Source organism: Zea mays, chromosome 8 (assembly GCF_902167145.1).
Source record: "Zea mays cultivar B73 chromosome 8, Zm-B73-REFERENCE-NAM-5.0, whole genome shotgun sequence".
NCBI lineage: Eukaryota > Viridiplantae > Streptophyta > Magnoliopsida > Poales > Poaceae > Zea > Zea mays.
The window spans coordinates 77,468,222-77,485,924 of NC_050103.1; positions in this window are offsets into that span (position 1 = coordinate 77,468,222).

Here is a 17,703-nt window from a genome sequence, read left to right on the forward strand (position 1 = left end):
TGGCGGTGGTGGTTCCTCGACCGTCCCCGGGTGGTTCCACCAGTTGAAGCTGTTGCCGACTCAGTTCGGGTGGCCTGGCTTTGAGTCGGGAAGCCATGATCTCGGTCATACTCCTCCCGACGGCGAATCTCGTTCTCGTGCCGCCGTTCGCGCGAAGCATTGATAGAGCTTCGCGCATCTCGGCAACTGTTGATGGCGTGTCGCAAATCGTTTGGCGGGTGAGCGAGCGGTAGAAGATGGTTGGCTGCCTGAGTGAACAGGCGTCGGTATCCCTCGGCGTCGGGAGTCCGAGGAAGTCCGTCAGCTATCCGAGCTAGAACGCCTCCGACTTCGCTCGGCGTGTTCATAGCTCGGGCGAAGTCGGGGTTCAAGTTGCGCCCGAAGAGCGGATTCTCGCGTCGTTGCCTTGCATCTTGCTCGGCTTGCTCCTGAGTCCGACGGCGATCACGTCGTCGGGAGTTCCTTCGTCGGCGGGATTCTCGCTGAGGCGGTTCTTCCCCAGGTGCGGTCGGCTCATCGTCAGAGACGGCGGGCGACTCTGCTCTCCCGATGAAGAGGACGTCGGGGTAGAATGGTACTGCTGTCGCGGCGACTTTCTTTCCGTTCTCCTTTGAGGCCGGAGGAACGGGAAGAACAACCTGCCTCTCCCTGGTCTCCTTCTTTCTCACGACCCGTGTCCATTCTTTCGTCGGGGAAGTAGATAGCGGAGTCTTCCGGGTCAGCGAGCTTCTAGCTCCAGCCTCCCCGGAGACGATCTTTTTCCGAAGAGCCGGAGGTAGCGTCTTTCCAGCATTTTCGGAGTTTGTTGGAGGAGACTTCTGTTTCGGCAGATCCGCGAGGCGGTGTAGAATTCCCTCTTCGTCCGCTATGGATGAGATTGTCCCGAAGCAGAATACAGATCCGGGACGCACGGCGATCTTGCTGTGGAAGGTGACGGCCATTGAGCTAGCTTGGATCGTCGACACACCCCCTACCTAGCGCGCCAGCTGTCGGTTTTTTGGGTCCGACCGCACACCCGGGGTTGCCCCTCAAGGTGTTTTTAGGAGTAGGACGGTGTCAACGACTGTAGCAAAATGGTTCGTGCCGATCGCACGAGGGACAATGGACAAGATTTGCAGGTTCGGGCCGCTTAGAAGTGCGTAACACCCTACGTCCTGGTGAGTGTATGAACGTGGTTACAAGAGGGTTCTCTGAATAAAGGGCGCAGAGAGTTTATGTGGGTGGCTAAGTAGAATGGGGTCGATCGTTCTGAAGGGGTGCCCCCTAGGCCTTATATACCCGACCGTGGGGCAGTACATGTGATATGATAACAACAAGTAGCTAAAAGATAATGAACCTCTTGAGTTTATCCCTACGTAACCCTCGCCGACTTATCCTCGCATGGCTCCGTTGCATGGGGGCTTCAGCGCGGGAAAGTCGGGTCTCTGTTGCGATTCATTCGTTCGATGTTGTGGGCCGTCCGGGTTTGCACCAATCCAGTCTCACATCTTCTCTTCTTTGTTGGTTGTCTTTCCCTAGGCCCACGAAAGAATGACCTTACGAATTATTGGGCCCTTGGGCCTTTCGTGAGGCCTTTTACTTCTTTAGTGGACCCAGGGGATATCTATCCCCCACAGGCACCACCTGCCGCGACCTGGTGAGCAAGTTGGGTCGCAAGACCCCCACCAGGGCGAGCGAGCTGATGGACATCGCCACCAAGTTCGCCTCCGGCCAGGAGGCGGTCGAGGCTATCTTCCGAAAGGACAAGCAGCCCCAGGGCCGCCCATCGGAAGATGCTCCCGAGGCGTCAACTCAGCGCGGCACCGAGAAGAAAGGCAAGAAGAAGTCGCAAGCGAAACGCGACGCCGCCGACGCGGACCTTGTCGCCGCCGCCGAGTACAAAAACCCTCGGAAACCCCCCGGAGGTGCCAACCTCTTCGACAAGATGCTCAAGGAGTCGTGCCCTTATCACCAGGGGCCCGTCAAGCACACCCTTGAGGAGTGTGTCATGCTTCGGCGCCACTTCCACAGGGCCGGGCCACCTGCGGAGGGTGGCAGGGCCCGCGACGATGACAAGAAGGAAGATCACCAAGCAGGAGAGTTCCCCGAGGTCCCGCGACTGCTTCATGATCTACGGTGGGCAAGCGGCGAATGCCTCGGCTCGGCACCGCAAGCAAGAGCGCCGGGAGGTCTGCGCGGTGAAGGTGGCGGCACCAGTCTACCTAGACTGGTCCGACAAGCCCATCACCTTCGACCAAGCTGACCACCCCGACCACGTGCCGAGCCCGGGGAAATACCCGCTCGTCGTCGACCCCGTCATCGGCGACGTCAGGCTCACCAAGGTCCTTATGGACGGAGGCAGCAGCCTCAACATCATCTACACCGAGACCCTCAGGCTCCTGCGTGTTGATCTGTCCTCCGTCCGAGCAGGCACTGCGCCCTTCCATGGGATCATTCCCGGGAAGCGCGTCCAGCCCCTCGGACAACTCGACCTTCCCGTCTGCTTCGGAACGCCCTCCAACTTCTGAAGGGAGACCCTGACGTTCGAGGTGGTCGGGTTCCGAGGAACCTACCACGCGGTACTGGGAAGGCCATGCTACGCGAAGTTCATGGTCGTCCCCAACTACACCTACCTGAAGCTCAAGATGCTGGGCCCCAACGGGGTCGTCACCGTCGGCCCCACGTACAAACACGCGTTCGAATGCGACGTGGAGTGCGTGGAGTACGCCGAGGCCCTCGCCGAGTCCGAGGCCCTCATCGCCGACCTGGAAAGCCTCTCTAAGGAGGTGCCAGACGTGAAACATCACGCCGGCAACTTCGAGCCAGTGGAGACGGTTAAGGCCGTCCCCCTCGACCCCAGCGGCGACGCCTCCAAGCAGATCCGGGTCGGCTCCGGGATCGAACCCAAATAGGAAGCAGTGCTTGTCGACTTCCTCCGCGCGAACGCCGACGTCTTCGCGTGGAGTCCCTCGAACATGTCCGACATACCGAGGGATGTCGCCGAGCAATCGCTGGACATTCGAGCCGGAGCCCGACCTGTCAAGCAGCCTCTGTGCCGATTCGACGGGGAGGAGCGCAGAGCCGTAGGCGAGGAGATCCACAAGCTAATGGCGGCAAAGTCCATCAAAGAGGCGAAAGGCGTCAAGCTCAACCCCGAAAGGTGGGTCTTCGGGGTGCCCCAGGGCATGGTCTTGGGGTTCATCGTCTCCAAGCTGGGCATCGAAGCCAACCCGGAGAAGATCGCGACCATCGCACAGCACCCCGAGCCCTTGTTGGGGGCACCCGGGGGCTACACGCACCCCCAGGAAAGGCCGCTTGTCATTGCCAAAGTTCTGAAGCCCGGAACGTACAAGCTGGCCAACAGTCAAGGCGAGGTCTACGGCAACGCTTGGAACATCCGACAGCTACGTCGCTTCTACCCTTAAGATGTTTTCAAGTTGTTCGTATACCTCGCTCCCACACAAGTCTTAGTCGTCAAGGAAGGGCCAGCCTCACCTCGGCAGAGCCCGACCCTCCCTCGGGGGCTAAAAAGGGGGGAACCCCTCTGCGTCAAGATTGGGGAACCTCTCCGCATCCAAAATTTTCGATCAAAAAGGCTTTTGCGTTCCCCCGGCTATGTCAGAAGCAGGGCCCCAAGGAGTGAACGCGGGTGCATGTAAGTGGCAAGGCCGACTGAGCCGAGGGACTCCTATGCCTCCGGGTTAGGGACACCTCACTCGTCACCCGCCACGAGAAGTGACCCCTACTCGGGGAAGCCACCCTATTACTAACAGGCAAAGCCGGACACGCAAAATAAAAGGAAGAGGAGTACGACTTCATGCAACGGTAACAAAGTGTTTAGGCCTCAGTGGCCGCGGAAAGACACACGCACATCCAACAGAAACTGTTCCAGCAGAGTTAGGCGTCGCCTTGGGAAGGAGCCGCGCCTTCAGCTCCGTCCCCACCTTCGGCAAAGTCCATCTCGGCTTTCGGCGACGGTGCAGGCGGGAGGATCTCCGCCTCAAAGGTGGTCGCCAGTACTGCGCTCGGACCCGCGGCGACCGCATCGAGCCGCTGGACTTCTGCCAGGGCAGCTTCATCTTCATCGGGAAGGCAATACCCCTCACTAACCCGCTCCAGGTCCACAACATAGTGGGAAGCGAGCACGGCGAAGGCCCGCCTAACGCCGTGGTGTAGCGCCTCGCGGAGTCTGCCGCGCACATGATCGCCCAAGGCTTGAAGGCGACTTTGAGGGGAGCTTCCTGAGGGGACGTCGCCGGAGCCAAGGACCCGGTAAACGTCCAAGACGGCCTCGGACATGGCCGCGTGGTCGGCCTCCCTCTGCTCGGCCGCCCCGGCAAGCGCCTTGGCGGACTCATCAAGGGCGGACTCGAGCTCTGCGAACAGCCAGAAGAAAGATCTCAAACATAAGCAGAGGAAACAAGTAGGAACGAAAACCAAGGATGGCCAAGGCGCACCTCCGGCTCGGGCACGCTGCTCCAAGGCTGCAACCTGGGCTGCGGCTAAGTCGGCCGCAAGGGTTTCGGCCCGGCCTTCGGCCTCGGCAGCCCGGCCCCGAGATTGGTCACGCTCCTTGACGACCTGGTCGAACTCCGACTGTTGTCGTTGCGCTTCAGCGCGCGCCGTGGCCGCCTCCGCGCGCGCCGCTGCCGCCTCGGCTCTCAGATCGGTGCAGAGCAACTGAAGGTCCGCTACCTCGGCACCCTGCTGAGAGAGGCGCGCAGTAGCCCCGGCGAGCGAGGTCCTCAGGGATCGCAGCGAGCCCCAGACGTCGACCTCGCGGCGGATGAACGACGACTTGGCGGCGCTCCGATCCGTCAGATCCTGAGGGAAGGAGGCGGGGCGTCACGAAATACGCCTTGGTCACAAAAGAAAAAAAGGTATGCTTGAAACCGTTACCTGGAGGATTTTGGGGACGACCCTGCAGAAAACCTCCAGCGACGACCGGAGCGACCCCACCGTTGCTTCGGCACACTCGTGGAGCTCATCCCAGGACTGGTCCTCCCGTTCATCGTCGAGAACGAAGACGGGATTCGAAGCCTCACGGGTCCGGAACCGGAGCAGCTGGCGCCGGCCCTCGGAGCTCCGCCGCACAGCGACGAGGCTGCCGCCCGGTGGGACGGATCGCGTCTCCACGCCCCCCTCTTCCGAGGCACCGAGCGCCGACGCCTCAGCCGTCTCAACGTCGGCAGCGACCAGTCGCCCCCCAACTGGGACGGCGGCGACTTCAGTAGCGGCAGGCGCCGGCATGGCCGGCACGTCCGGTGGGCACGGGGCCACGTCCGCGTCAGCCGCCTCCCCAATCACAATGGCCGCCTCAGCAGAAGAGCCAGCCTCAGGAACCCGCTCCACGGTGACTGGTGCCGCCTGGGCCCCCTGCTGCGGAGCACCTTGCGAGAAGGTCGGCTGAACGGCAAGGCCCGGAGCGGCGCTGGCCGCGCAGGCCGGCGTCGTCTTAAGGGCCTTCCGGGGTGCCAGGTCGGTCAGGCCATGGCTTCGCTTGCTGAGGGAAAAAGAAAAATCACGGCCGGGACATATGAATTAAAAGCTAGGACGAAGACATTCCGAGATACTTACCCGCTCCGGGCCATGATCAACCGTGCCTGGGGGGAAGTCTCTTGGATCTCGACCCCCGGAACCGCCGCCGAGGTCCGCTTCGCCGGCAACTTCGGCACCACCCTTGCTTTGAACGCCCTGGACGCCCGGGGGGCGGATTGCCCGGGCACTATCACGACGACCTGAGGGTCGCCCCCCTGCACTGCCGGCGCGAGCGGCGGCCCTCGGGGAGCAGACGCCCTGGCCTGGCCCCCCAGGGTCGCCTCAGCTCCTCTAGCCGAGGGGTCAGGTACCCTCTCGGGTTGCCCCCGCCCCTCGGGCCGGGACCCTGACGTCCCGACTCCGGGGACTGACGGCATCAGCCCGCTCGGGGGCTGGCTTGACGGCTCATGGCCAAACCCCAAGCCGGGGCTGAGGCCAAGGCGGACGGCCATGTCGTCCTCCTCGTCATCATCTTCATCATCGTCGTCGTCGTCGGGCGTTTCCGGCGACGGCTCCCTCGGGAGCCCCTCCCTCTCCTGCCGGCGACGGAGCTTTTCCAAGGCGTCTCGAGCCCGCCTCCGCTCACGGGCCCGGGCCTTCTCCACGTCCTTCTTCTTCTTCTTCTCCTCCATGGCGACCCGTCGCGCTGCTCGGTCCACCGCATCCTGCGGGGCCCGTGGCAGGGAAGGCTTGTGCCACCCCACCTCCTGAAGAAGGGGGAAAACCCCAATCGTAAGAACCAGGAGCAACCCGATGTAAGAAGAAGGAAGGAGCGGACACTCACCAGAGTCACGCATCCTTGGTCGGGGCGCATCAAAAGCTGGGAGAAGGCGTGGGGGTCCAGCTTCCCCAACGCGACGGACACCCGCCCGTGGAGGGCGTCGAAGGGAAGAGGATCAGAGGACATCCGCGAGCCCTCCAAGTCAGCCTCCGGTGTCATCTTCCAAAGCGACAGCCGTCGCTCCGCCAAGGGAAGCACCCTCCGACGGTGGATGGCGGCAATCACTCCCGCAGCGGTGAGTCCCCCCTTTCGCAATGCCTCCAAGGCCTGGAGAAGGGGTTCGAGGTTCTTTTGTCTTTCGTGCGGGGTCCCATGGCGCCAAGCATCGGTGGCGGTGGTGACTACTTGCTGGGAGAACGGCGGGAGCAACTCGCCGTCATTCCGGAGGTAGAACCACCGGCGCTGCCACCCCTTGTTCGAGGACGCAAGGATGGCGGGAATATACTGCGACGCCCGCGACTGCCTCAGCAGGAGGGTGCAGCCGCCGGCCCGCACCGCTGCGCGGACCTTCCTCTCCCCCGTCAGCGAGGCAAAAAGCTCCGTGAAAAAGAGATGGGTCCACAAATCCCAATGGGGGGCGATCCCCAAGTACCCCTCGCACACCGCTATGAAGATGGCGGTCTGCGAGATGGAGTTGGGGCTGAGGTTGTGCAACTCCACCCCGTAGTGGTACAGGATCGCCCGCATAAAGCGGCTCGCCGGCACACCAAATCCCCGCTCGTGGAAGGAGATGAAGCTCACGACGTACCCCGGCGGTGGGGACGGAGCGACTCCGCCCACAGGAGGGATCCATTTCGGTCGCTGCTCATCGGTGAGAGGGCGAAGTAAACCCTCGCCAACAAGATCCTCCAGATCACTCGCCGTCACCGTGGAAAAAGGCCATGGGTCGCGCGGCGAGATGATGGTCACCCGGTCAGCCATCACCGAGCGGAAGAGGTGGCGGCGCAAGGGGCAGGGAGGGCGGTTTCCTCTTCTCTGGCTAAGTCTCTCGGGTTGCGAAAACCTGAGAGGGAGGCAGGAGGCGGAGCAAAGAACCGTCACCAGACCCTCTCCCAGGTATATAAAGACCAAGGCGAGACCGGTTCAAACGTTCCGCCCGGACCGGACGCGGGATTCGAAAACGCAAAGCGAAACAGCTGTTCCTCGAACGGCTCGCGCACGCGCAACGGCCGCCCCGCCAACCACACGCCCCGTCGCATTAACTCCGCGGCGGGACAGGCTGCACCTCCGGCAGGAGAAGCAGGCGACGCTTCGCCTTCGCCGTAATAACCGCGCCAAAAAAGGTACGCTGCGTCGTTCGATTTCGTATCCTTTTCCTTTTTCCTCTTTCTCTCTCTTGCAACAGGGACCGGGAAAGGGGGATACCCCGAAAAGGATCCTTCCCTGTGAAGGAACCAGGCTCCGAGCCACCCTACTGATCAGAGGTTCAAAGGCTGGCCCCCCGGAAGGGTTCGACAGCCGCCTCAGATCGCGTGGGCCCTACACCCACTACTGGTCAGAGGTTCGAAGGTCGGCCCCTCGAAAGGGTTCCACGGCCGCCTCAGGCTACTCGGGCTCCGCGCCCATTACTGATCAGGGGTTCGAAGGCTGGCCCCCGAAGGGTTCACAGCCGCCTCAGACGCCGAGCGAGGGATGACCATGGGTACGTTCGATACATAACCAAGGCTCGGGCTGCGCTCCCGAGGTACCCTAGGACATTTCCGAGACCAGCGGGAGCGATCTTGTAACAAAATCCCATCAGAGAGAGGCATCGAGCCCTCGGACCCCGTCGCCAGGGGACCTGGTCCGGCAGATCACCCGCAGGTACTTTTGGGCGTGCCTCTGGGCCCCTAGCCGACCCCTAACGAACGGGGCACGGACGTCCACTCGGATTACCCGCTTGCAGCTCACCGGAGACACCATGTTCGGCGCCCATCGAGGGCAACATGGCGCTTTCCCCCCCCCCCCCCCTCCTCCTTGCGGAAAGGCGACACAGGGGCGTATGTAAAAAAGCCGAGTCTGTCCCTGATCGCCCTCTCACCCTGTGCAGAGGCTCGGGGGCTGCTCTTGCAAACCTAGCTCTGGCTGAACCGTTGACAGCGTCAACATACCAGCCCGAGAACTTGGGACCCGACCGTACACCCGGGCTACGGCCAGCTCGCATGAGGGAACAACCAGACCAGCCGAAGCATTACGCAAGGCATTAAGACCTCGAAGGAGTAAAACCACTCCTCCGAGGCCTCGGGGGCTACACCCGGCGCGTGCGCTCACGCGCACCCACCGGAACAAAATGCAACCGAGAAAGGCTGGTCCCCTTGCAAAAAAGTGCGACGAAAGCCTCCAAGCGAGTGCTAACACTCCCTTCGAGGCTCGGGGGCTACTGTCGGGGACCATAATTAGGGGTACCCTCAAGGCTCCTAATTCTCAGCTGGTAACCCCCATCAGCATAAAGCTGCAAAGGCCTGATGGGTGCGACTAAGTCAGGGATCAGTCCATCCGAGCGACTCGATCACGCCTCGCCCGAGCCTAGCCTCGGACAAGGGCAGCCGACCCCGGAGGATTTCCGTCTCGCCCGAGGCCCCCCTCCAACGGCGAACATATTTCCGGCTCGCCCGAGGCCCTGCCTTCGCTAAGAAGCAACCCTGACCAAATCGCCGCACCAACCGACCAAATCGCAGGAGCATTTAATGCAAAGGTGGCCTGACACCTTTATCCTGACGCGCGCCCCCCAGCCGGCAGAGCCAAAGTGACCGCCGTCACTTCGCCGCTCCACTGACCGGCCTGACAGAAGGACAGCGCCGCCTGCGCCACTCCGACTGCGATGCCACTTGACAGAGTGAGACTGACAGGCAGTCAGGCCCGGCCGAAGGCACCATAGGAAACTCCGCTCCGCCCGACCCAGGGCTCGGACTCGGGCTCAGCCCCGAAAGACGGCGAACTCCGCTCCGCCCGACCCAGGGCTCGGACTCGGGCTCAGCCCTAGAAGACGACGAACTCCGCTCTGCCCGACCCAGGGCTCGGACTCGGGCTCAGCCCCGGAAGACGGCGAACTCCGCTCCGCCCGACCCAGGGCTCGGACTCGGGCTCAGCCCCAGAAGACGATGAACTCCGCTCCGCCCGACCCAGGGCTCGGACTCGGGCTCAGCCCCAGAAGACGGCGAACTCCGCTTCGCCCGACCCCAGGGCTTGGACTCCGCCCTGGCCTCAGCCGACGGCCTCCGCCTCGCCCGACCCAGGGGCTCGGACTCGACCTCGGCCACGGAAGACAGACTCGACCTCGGCTTCGGAGGAGCTTCCACATCGCCCAACCTAGGGCGCAGACCAGCCACGTCAACAGGAGGCGCCATCATCGCCCTACCCCGAGCTGACTCGGGCCGCAGGAAACAAGACCGGTGTCCCATCTGGCTCGCTCCGCCAGATAGGCAATGATGGCGCCCCGCATACTCTGTGACGACGGCGGCTCTCAGCCCCCTTACGGAAGCAAGAGGACGTCAGCAAGGACTCAACCGCTCCGACAGCTGTCCCTCCGCCAGGCTCCATCGCTCCTCCGACGGCCACGACATCACACCAGCTGGGTGCCAAGATCTCTCCGGCTGCCACAACGGCATGTACTTAGGGCGCTAGCTCTCCTCCGCTAGACACGTAGCACTCTGCTACACCCCCCATTGTACACCTGGATCCTCTCCTTACGCCTATAAAAGGAAGGACTAGGGCCCTCTTAGAGAGGGTTGGCCGCGCGGGGACGAGGACGAGACAGGCGCTCGCTTGGGGCCGCTCGCTCCCTCTCCCGCGTGGACGCTTGTAACCCCCTACTGCAAGCGCACCCGACCTGGGCGCGGGACGAACACGAAGGCCGCGGGATTCCCACCTCTCTCACGCCGGTCTTCGGCCGCCTCGCTATCCCCCTTTCGCGCTCGCCCTCGCGCTCGACCCATCTGGGCTGGGGCACGCGACGACATTCACTCGTCGGCCCAGGGACCCCCCGGTCTCGAAACGCCGACAAAGGGGAAATGACTTTTATATCTGATGTGTTATGAGCATGCATTAATTTTATTGTTTATTTTTCTTCTTTTATTTCCCTTAGTAGATATTTAGCAGAAAATTTATTAAAATGCATGTGAAGTCTATATTACGCATACTCGAATTGCTCTATATATTTGTCATGTGTTGAGCTTTTGGACTCGCGTTGAGCGATTAAATGGTATAATAGGTACTCGGACACGTCGATCAGGCTCATTATTAATCGGCTAGTTATGACATTGGTTAAGCATTGGATGCGCCTTGGCAACATGAAGCGATATCTGTGCCGTACGAACTTAGCTACGTCATATGATTGCTATGTCGCGCTCCTGTCGGTCGGATTGCTCGTGCTAGTCGTACATTTTCTACAGTCCCCGCAGGCTATACGCGCTTGACACGAGTTTTGAGCCAATTGCGCCCATCGCGTACGTTGTGTGGACTTACAGCATACCCGACTATCGTACCACATTTGCGCCTATTGCGCACGTTGTGAGGACTTATCGTGTACCCCGATTACCGGGCCACAACTGCGCTTGTTGCGCTTGTTACGAAGGCTTGTTGTGTTGTCGTGGTCCTGATGGACGCACATGCGTTGATGCTAGATACGCTAGACCTTGTACTCGCGTGGATTATGGTGGATTGTTCAAAGTCCTGAAGTCACATTATGTGCATCCTTCTTAAACTATTTTGTTTGGCTCTATATTTTATTTGATTGTGTTGTGTGGCATCATATATTTATATATATCGCTAAGTGGCCATAATACTATATCAAGCTCTATAATGCTTGGGAATCTGGGAAATTAAATTGAAATACAATGAAACACAGATAAGTTAATCCTTTCTTTCGGGTCTCTCCTCATGCATAAAGTTTTACCCAAAGTAACCCGCAAATATATAATATAAGGCATGAAATCCTTTTTGGCATATAAGACATCACAACTTGGGATTTTGTTAGTAAGCTGAGAGACCTTACCAAATAAATAAAGGCTAAAAATCTTAGTCTTACATTGCTTAACTAGATGTTGGCACATTACTATTTGTCGTTGAATGACATGAAGCTAACTTTAAGATAAATGGCTAGTACCCTAGCAATACGAAGTTGCGAGTACATCGAAAAGTTATTCTGAGAATTTTTTCACTATGTTGGTGTGAAAAACCATTATGTGTTCTGGTCGAACCACTTTGCTCGTCATATAAATGACATCTATGCTTGTCTTGCATACATCTCTAATAATTGTAAATACTCATAGTCGTTGAATTGACTCGGGATAGTACTTTGATGAGTATGGTATACACTACAAGCTAACTAGTAAATGCCAGTCATGAATGGATGTATATCTGAGGTTTATGTAGCAGAACTATATTGGATTCCACTCCTTGGTATGCTTACCATAATCTACCTTCGATCTGCGAGAAGTACGAAGAGTAGAAAAATAGTCATGAAATCTCACATCACCACAGAGCTTGAAGCTAAATTGGACATTAATATGTCCTTTGTCCTTGGTGCCGAAAGAGCCATAAATCTTGACCGCTAGAGTGGTAGTGATGGTAATTTGTGATAGAACTATGAAGATCTTAAGGAGACCGGATGACTCCTTCATATGAGACCAGCACTATCTGTTTTGAAGACTAGTCCCAGATGAATATTGGTCTTGTTTTGCTCTTGCCAAGCAATTGTCTCCATTTGCTTCGTCAAAAGCTTAATAATCTAGTGATTTTTCCTAGATAATATGAATTCTTAGGCTTGACTGTTCTATTCCAAGGCTTCTCTCTTTGCTGAACAATGAAGAGATCGAAATAATGCTTTATAGAACAAACTAGTATATAATATGAGAAAAGTTTCCCGATGGCAGCTTACACCACAAATAATTGACTATTGTTATACGTTCTCTCTCAAATTATTATACCTAAAAATGTTGCATAAATCGATACCCAATTTCAGAGCGATATGAGTAATTGGGTAAACCATGGGCAATGATAAAAATGATCTGGACTATACATCTTTGTATATAAAAATCTCTGCTTGGCAGCATTGTCCTGATACCGTGCACTTTACTACCAGTATATACGCACACATTTTCCTATGTGCTTGAAAGCACAATGCAGCCAGTGAATGTCCTTGTGAGCACAGAACCCTGATGGTCATTTTACTTGTTGATTTGAAGTTAATTAATTGCTCCAAACAATAAATGGTGTGCATGAGCCCCTGAAGTTTTTTTATGGCTAACATAGTGTTGTGAATATCAGTCTAAATCATGATGATTGGCTGTGTATTTGGTAATAATAATAATAAGTTTGTAGAATTGTAACCACAAAGCAACATGTTGTTGCACGTCTCGCTAGAAGTTGAGACTAACTCTTCATGTAGAAGGAAAAAGATGTAGTATTCATGCCACTGCCTTAATCTAAGTCCAAATCTCACTGCATAAAACCCCTATCTGTAATGTGCGTAAGATTTCCTAAATAAATCACCACAGTAGCATACATTGGCCACAACTAATGATTGTGGTTGGGGATTTATTTGTATGCTTTTAGAACATCTCAGCATTAGGGGAGAAATGCCCATCTAGTGTAATGCCTCAATATTCTATAAAACGCACAAAAGTCAAACTGAACATGTCGTTCCGTTTGTACTCCTATTTATACGGAGTTTGCCAGAAATCGTTGAGGAGTAACCATATTGGTTTGAATGCTTCTACCTAATGTAGATGTGGATATACCCGAGATTAATATCATATCCATCTTTAACTTATTGGCATTTGATCTTTTTTCAGGGATGCCTGTGAACATGATCTATCGGCCTTAGTCAAAGCATATGTTTTGATTATAGATTCACGTGGTCTGTGATAACTCTCCTCCATTAATTCACCCTGATGGTAATTTACCTCACAAAGAGGTTCATCTTTATGATGAAATTCCTAGCGATGCGCGCAATATCATTGTGCTAGGAATACAGGACAATGAACCTTTCGTTTTTGGGAAATGACAAAGATCATTATTAAATATGGGAGACAAATGTGTCGACACCTATTTGGCTCTCTAGATTGCAAAGGGATCCAAAACAAAGTCGTAGGATTGAGTGCTTGAAGCTCTCTTATCGGGTCAATGATAAATGCAATCGAGGCTGAACCAATAATCGCAAAATAAAAGTCACGAGCTTGACGTTCGGACATTTATGGGCACTATTGAAATAATGTGTGGTGAATGCGATGGTTCAAGTGGTCTTGTGAGAGACTCATCCCACATATGTGTTGAATGAACACTGTTCCGTTGTGTAATATATCTGGCAAATGACATGAATTAAAATATGCAGTTAATAGGATTTTGAAGAACCATCATGAGATCCTAGGAGGACTCAAATATTTGAATTATAAATATGTAACATATAAATCTCATACCGGATAATACATTCCTGATGAATGATCACTCTCATATGTAGAGAGAATATCTCCTATTGAGATTATAGTTCCTAGATGGAATCTTTTCGGAAGAAACAAGGTATGTGTTGAACACCAAAGTTTGATAACCCATATAAAGGGATAAAGACCCATACAGACTCGAAAAGGAATAAGATGAGGTACCAATGGACTTGAAGTTCACCGAATAAGCACATGTGCATTCCACGAGTTTTACTCATGGTATTTTCCACTAGATGTGAAATTACGGTATCTTCTAAAGCCCTGGTGGCAGAAACCTATAAGGTTTAGGTGTTACTGGCAAAATATCCCCATTATGCTAGAATGACAGACTATAATGATGTATTTGATCGATGAAGAATCCCTGATGTATTACGATCTTTGATGGACTTATGTTACACCATCATATAAGTTGTAATGAATGAAAGCCTGTAGCGATGAGTCATATGTAGAATATGTAATATTACAATTACAGTGTGCCTCAAGTCCTGTGGAAGGACAAGTTATTTGCTTTGCACAACTATGTATACATTGTGGCGTATGATAGAATGAAAAGTGTAGCTCCCTGGCCCCCATCCGTCCTCATTATTCTAGATGAATAATGAGACACATATCTTGAAGAAATATATTTGAGTTATGAGGGATAACAACTTTTACATGGCATCGTAAGGGGGAGTGAATGCTTAATGTTGATAATAATTGTGAGACAATGAATTTCATATTATATGCCCCGAAGATGTCAGCTTGATGATTAATATGTGAACCTTTATGAAAATTTCTATCAAATATATAGATCCAGTCGATCGAACACCACTAATCAAAGTGGCTTATTTATGTTGAACGTGCACTTACCTCGTGCATCCTAGAAGTGAGTTGAGGTGAAGTTCTTGAAATAATCCTTGCAAGGATATGTAATCCGTTTGTTAAGTCTTGATGTGCATATACTTCGAGAAGAAGATGTTTTGCCATATTGATATAGTTTTGCAAAGATCTGGGGATCGTGTTTCTAAATTTAGCCCTTGCAAAAGATTCGATGGAATCTACATCCAGAAGATTGAAATTTGTCCTGATGACAACTATTGTAATCTTTTTCCATTGCTGAGTTTCACTTAAGTTTCTCACATAAGGTTTTTAACAAGGCAACAAAGTGCAAAAGCAATATATGTCACCATGTGCTCTTTCTCCACATTTTTCTCACTGGGTTTTAGGAGTTTTAATGAGGCATGTGTTGGTCGCGGTATTCGCCCAAGGGGGAGTGTTGAGAAACCCTAATTAAGGTTTATGTGGGCAAATACCGAATATGCCCCTAAGGAGTATCACGTCTCTATATATGGAACATGTACCCCCTCATATGAATACAGAAGAGAAAGAGGCCAAATGCCCAACCCTACATCATATGTCTTATGTGCTCTCTGTCGTGCTTCTAGGAAGGGAGACGGGTCTTCCACATCTTCTCGCGCCTAATCTGCTAACGGGAGGGAAGGGGACGGATCTAGTGATTCATGGTAACATAGTTCTCGACGTGTATGACACTTTAGTTGTCTGCTAGTTTTAGGTAACAATGTGTCAGCCAATGCATCTGAGTCTCGGTGATAAAAAAACTCCGGTAAATAGTCATGTTGCACGCTTCTATATAGTCTAGATGAAAAACTTTTAGATAGATATAAATTTCTATAGAACACTTTGAATATGCTATATTGCATATCATAAGTGTGCAGGTTGGTGGAGAGAGGAAACCAAAAGTGCTCACAAACATGTCGCTTGCTATACCTCCACACCAAAAACCTTGAACTCCATACATACCTGACCTGAATTGTCTGTTCTACATTGTTGGCCATAAATTAAAAATGGCCCAATGTCATCATTTTTCCCCATTATTCTCCTAGAAGCTAATATTTTGTTCCACAGTTTATAGGAAGATAGAACTCAGCATTAATCAAGTGTGAACAGACCATAATGTCGGCTGCTCGATCTCCTCCTACATCAATTGTACTGCTCCGTTGTGGATTGTTATTGTCGGTGTTTCGACCCCGGGGGGTCCCTGGACCGACGAGTAAATTGTCGCTGCGTGTCCCAGCCCAGATGGGTCGGCGCGAGACGGGACACAAAGGGGGAGAACAGTAAGGGGAAACCGTGACCTTTGTGTTGTCCTGCGCCCAGGGCGGATGGATGCGCTTGCAGTCGGGGGTTACAAGCGTTCGCGTGGGAGAGAGAGAGGGCGAGAGCCTTATGCGTCGGCTCGTTCTCCCGCGCGGCCAACCTTCTCGTACGAGAGCCCTGGACCTTCCTTTTATAGGCGTAAGGAGAGGGTCCAGGTGTACAATTGGGGGCGTAGCAGTGTGCTAACGTGTCTAGCAGAGAGGAGCTAGAGCCCTAAGTACATGTCGTCGTGGCAGTCGGACAGGTTTTGGCACCCTGTTCATGTGATGTCGTGGCCATCGGAGGAGCGCTTGGGTCCTGTGGAAGGACAGCTGTCGGGGCTGTTGGATCCTTGCTGACGTCTCCTTGCTTCCGTAAAGGGCTGAGAGCCGCCGTCGTCATGGAGCACGCGGGGCGCCATCATTACTTGTTTACCGGGGCGAGCCAGATGGGACGCCGGTCTTGTTCCCCGTAGCCTGAGCTAGCTAGCGGTAGGGTAATGATGGCCTTCCTTGTGACGTGGTGGGTCCGAGCCCGAGGTCGGGCGAGGCGGAGGCTCCTCCGAGGTCGAGGCTGAGTCCGAGCCCTGGGGTCGGGCGAGGCGGAAACCGTCTTCCCAGGCCGAGGCTGAGTCCGAGCCCTGGGGTCGGGCGAGGCGGAGTCCGTCTTCTGGGGTCGAGGCTGAGTCCGTCTTCCGGAGTCGAGGTTGAGCCCGAGCCCTGGGGTCGGGCGAGGCGGAGCTTCCCATGGCGCCCAAGGCTAGACTTAGCTGCTGTTAGCCTCACTCTGTCGAGTGGCATAGCAGCCGGAGTGGCGCAGGCGGCGCTATTTTCTTGTCAGGTCGGTCAGTGGAGCGGCGAAGTGACTGCGGTCACTTCGGCTCTGTTGACTGAAGAGCGCGCGTCAGGATAAGGTGTCAGGCGATCCTTGCATTAAATGCTCCTGCGATACGGTCGGTTGGCGTGGCGATCTGGCCAAGGTTGCCTCTCCGCGAAGACTGGGCCTCGGGCGAGCCGAAGGTGTGTCCGTCGCTTGAGGGGGCCCTCGGGCGAGACGTGAATCCTCCGGGGTCGGCTGCCTTTGCCCGAGGCTGGGCTCGGGCGAGGCGAGAACGTGTCCCTTGAGTGGACTGAGCCTTGACCTTAATCGCGCCCATCAGGCCTTTGCAGCTTTGCGCTGATGGGGGTTACCAGTTGAGATTAGGAGTCTTGGGGGTACCCCTAATTATGGTCCCCGACAGTAGCCCCCGAGCCTCGAAGGGAGTGTTGATACTCGCTTGGAGGCTTTTGTCGCACTTTTTTGCAAGGGGACCGGCCTTTCTCGGTTGCGTTTCGTTCCGGTGGGTGCGCGCGAGCGCACCCGCCGGGTGTAACCCCCGAGGCCTCGGAGGAGTAGTTTGACTCCTTCGAGGTCTTAGCGTGTTTTCGTGATGCTTTGGCTGGTCTGGTTGTTCCCTCATGCGAACTGGTCGTGGCCCGGTTGCATAGTCGAGTTCCAAGTTCTTGGGCTGGTATGTTGACGATGTCAACGGTTTGATCGGAGTCGGGTTTGCGAGAGCAGCCCCCAAGCCTCCGCACAGAGCGAGAGGACGGTCAAGGACAGACTCGGCTTTTTCCATACGCCCCTGCGTCGCCTTTCCGCAAGGAGGAGGGGGGAAAGCGCCATGTTGCCCTCGAGGGTGCCGAACATGGTGTCTCCAGTGAGTTGCTAGCGGGTGATCCGAGTGGACGCCCGTGTCCTGTTCGATAAGGGTCGGCTAGTGGCCCAGAGGCGCGCTCCAATAGTACCTGCAGGTGATTTGCCGGACCCGGTCCCATTTGATAGGGTTCGAGGGCTCGATGCCTCCCTCTG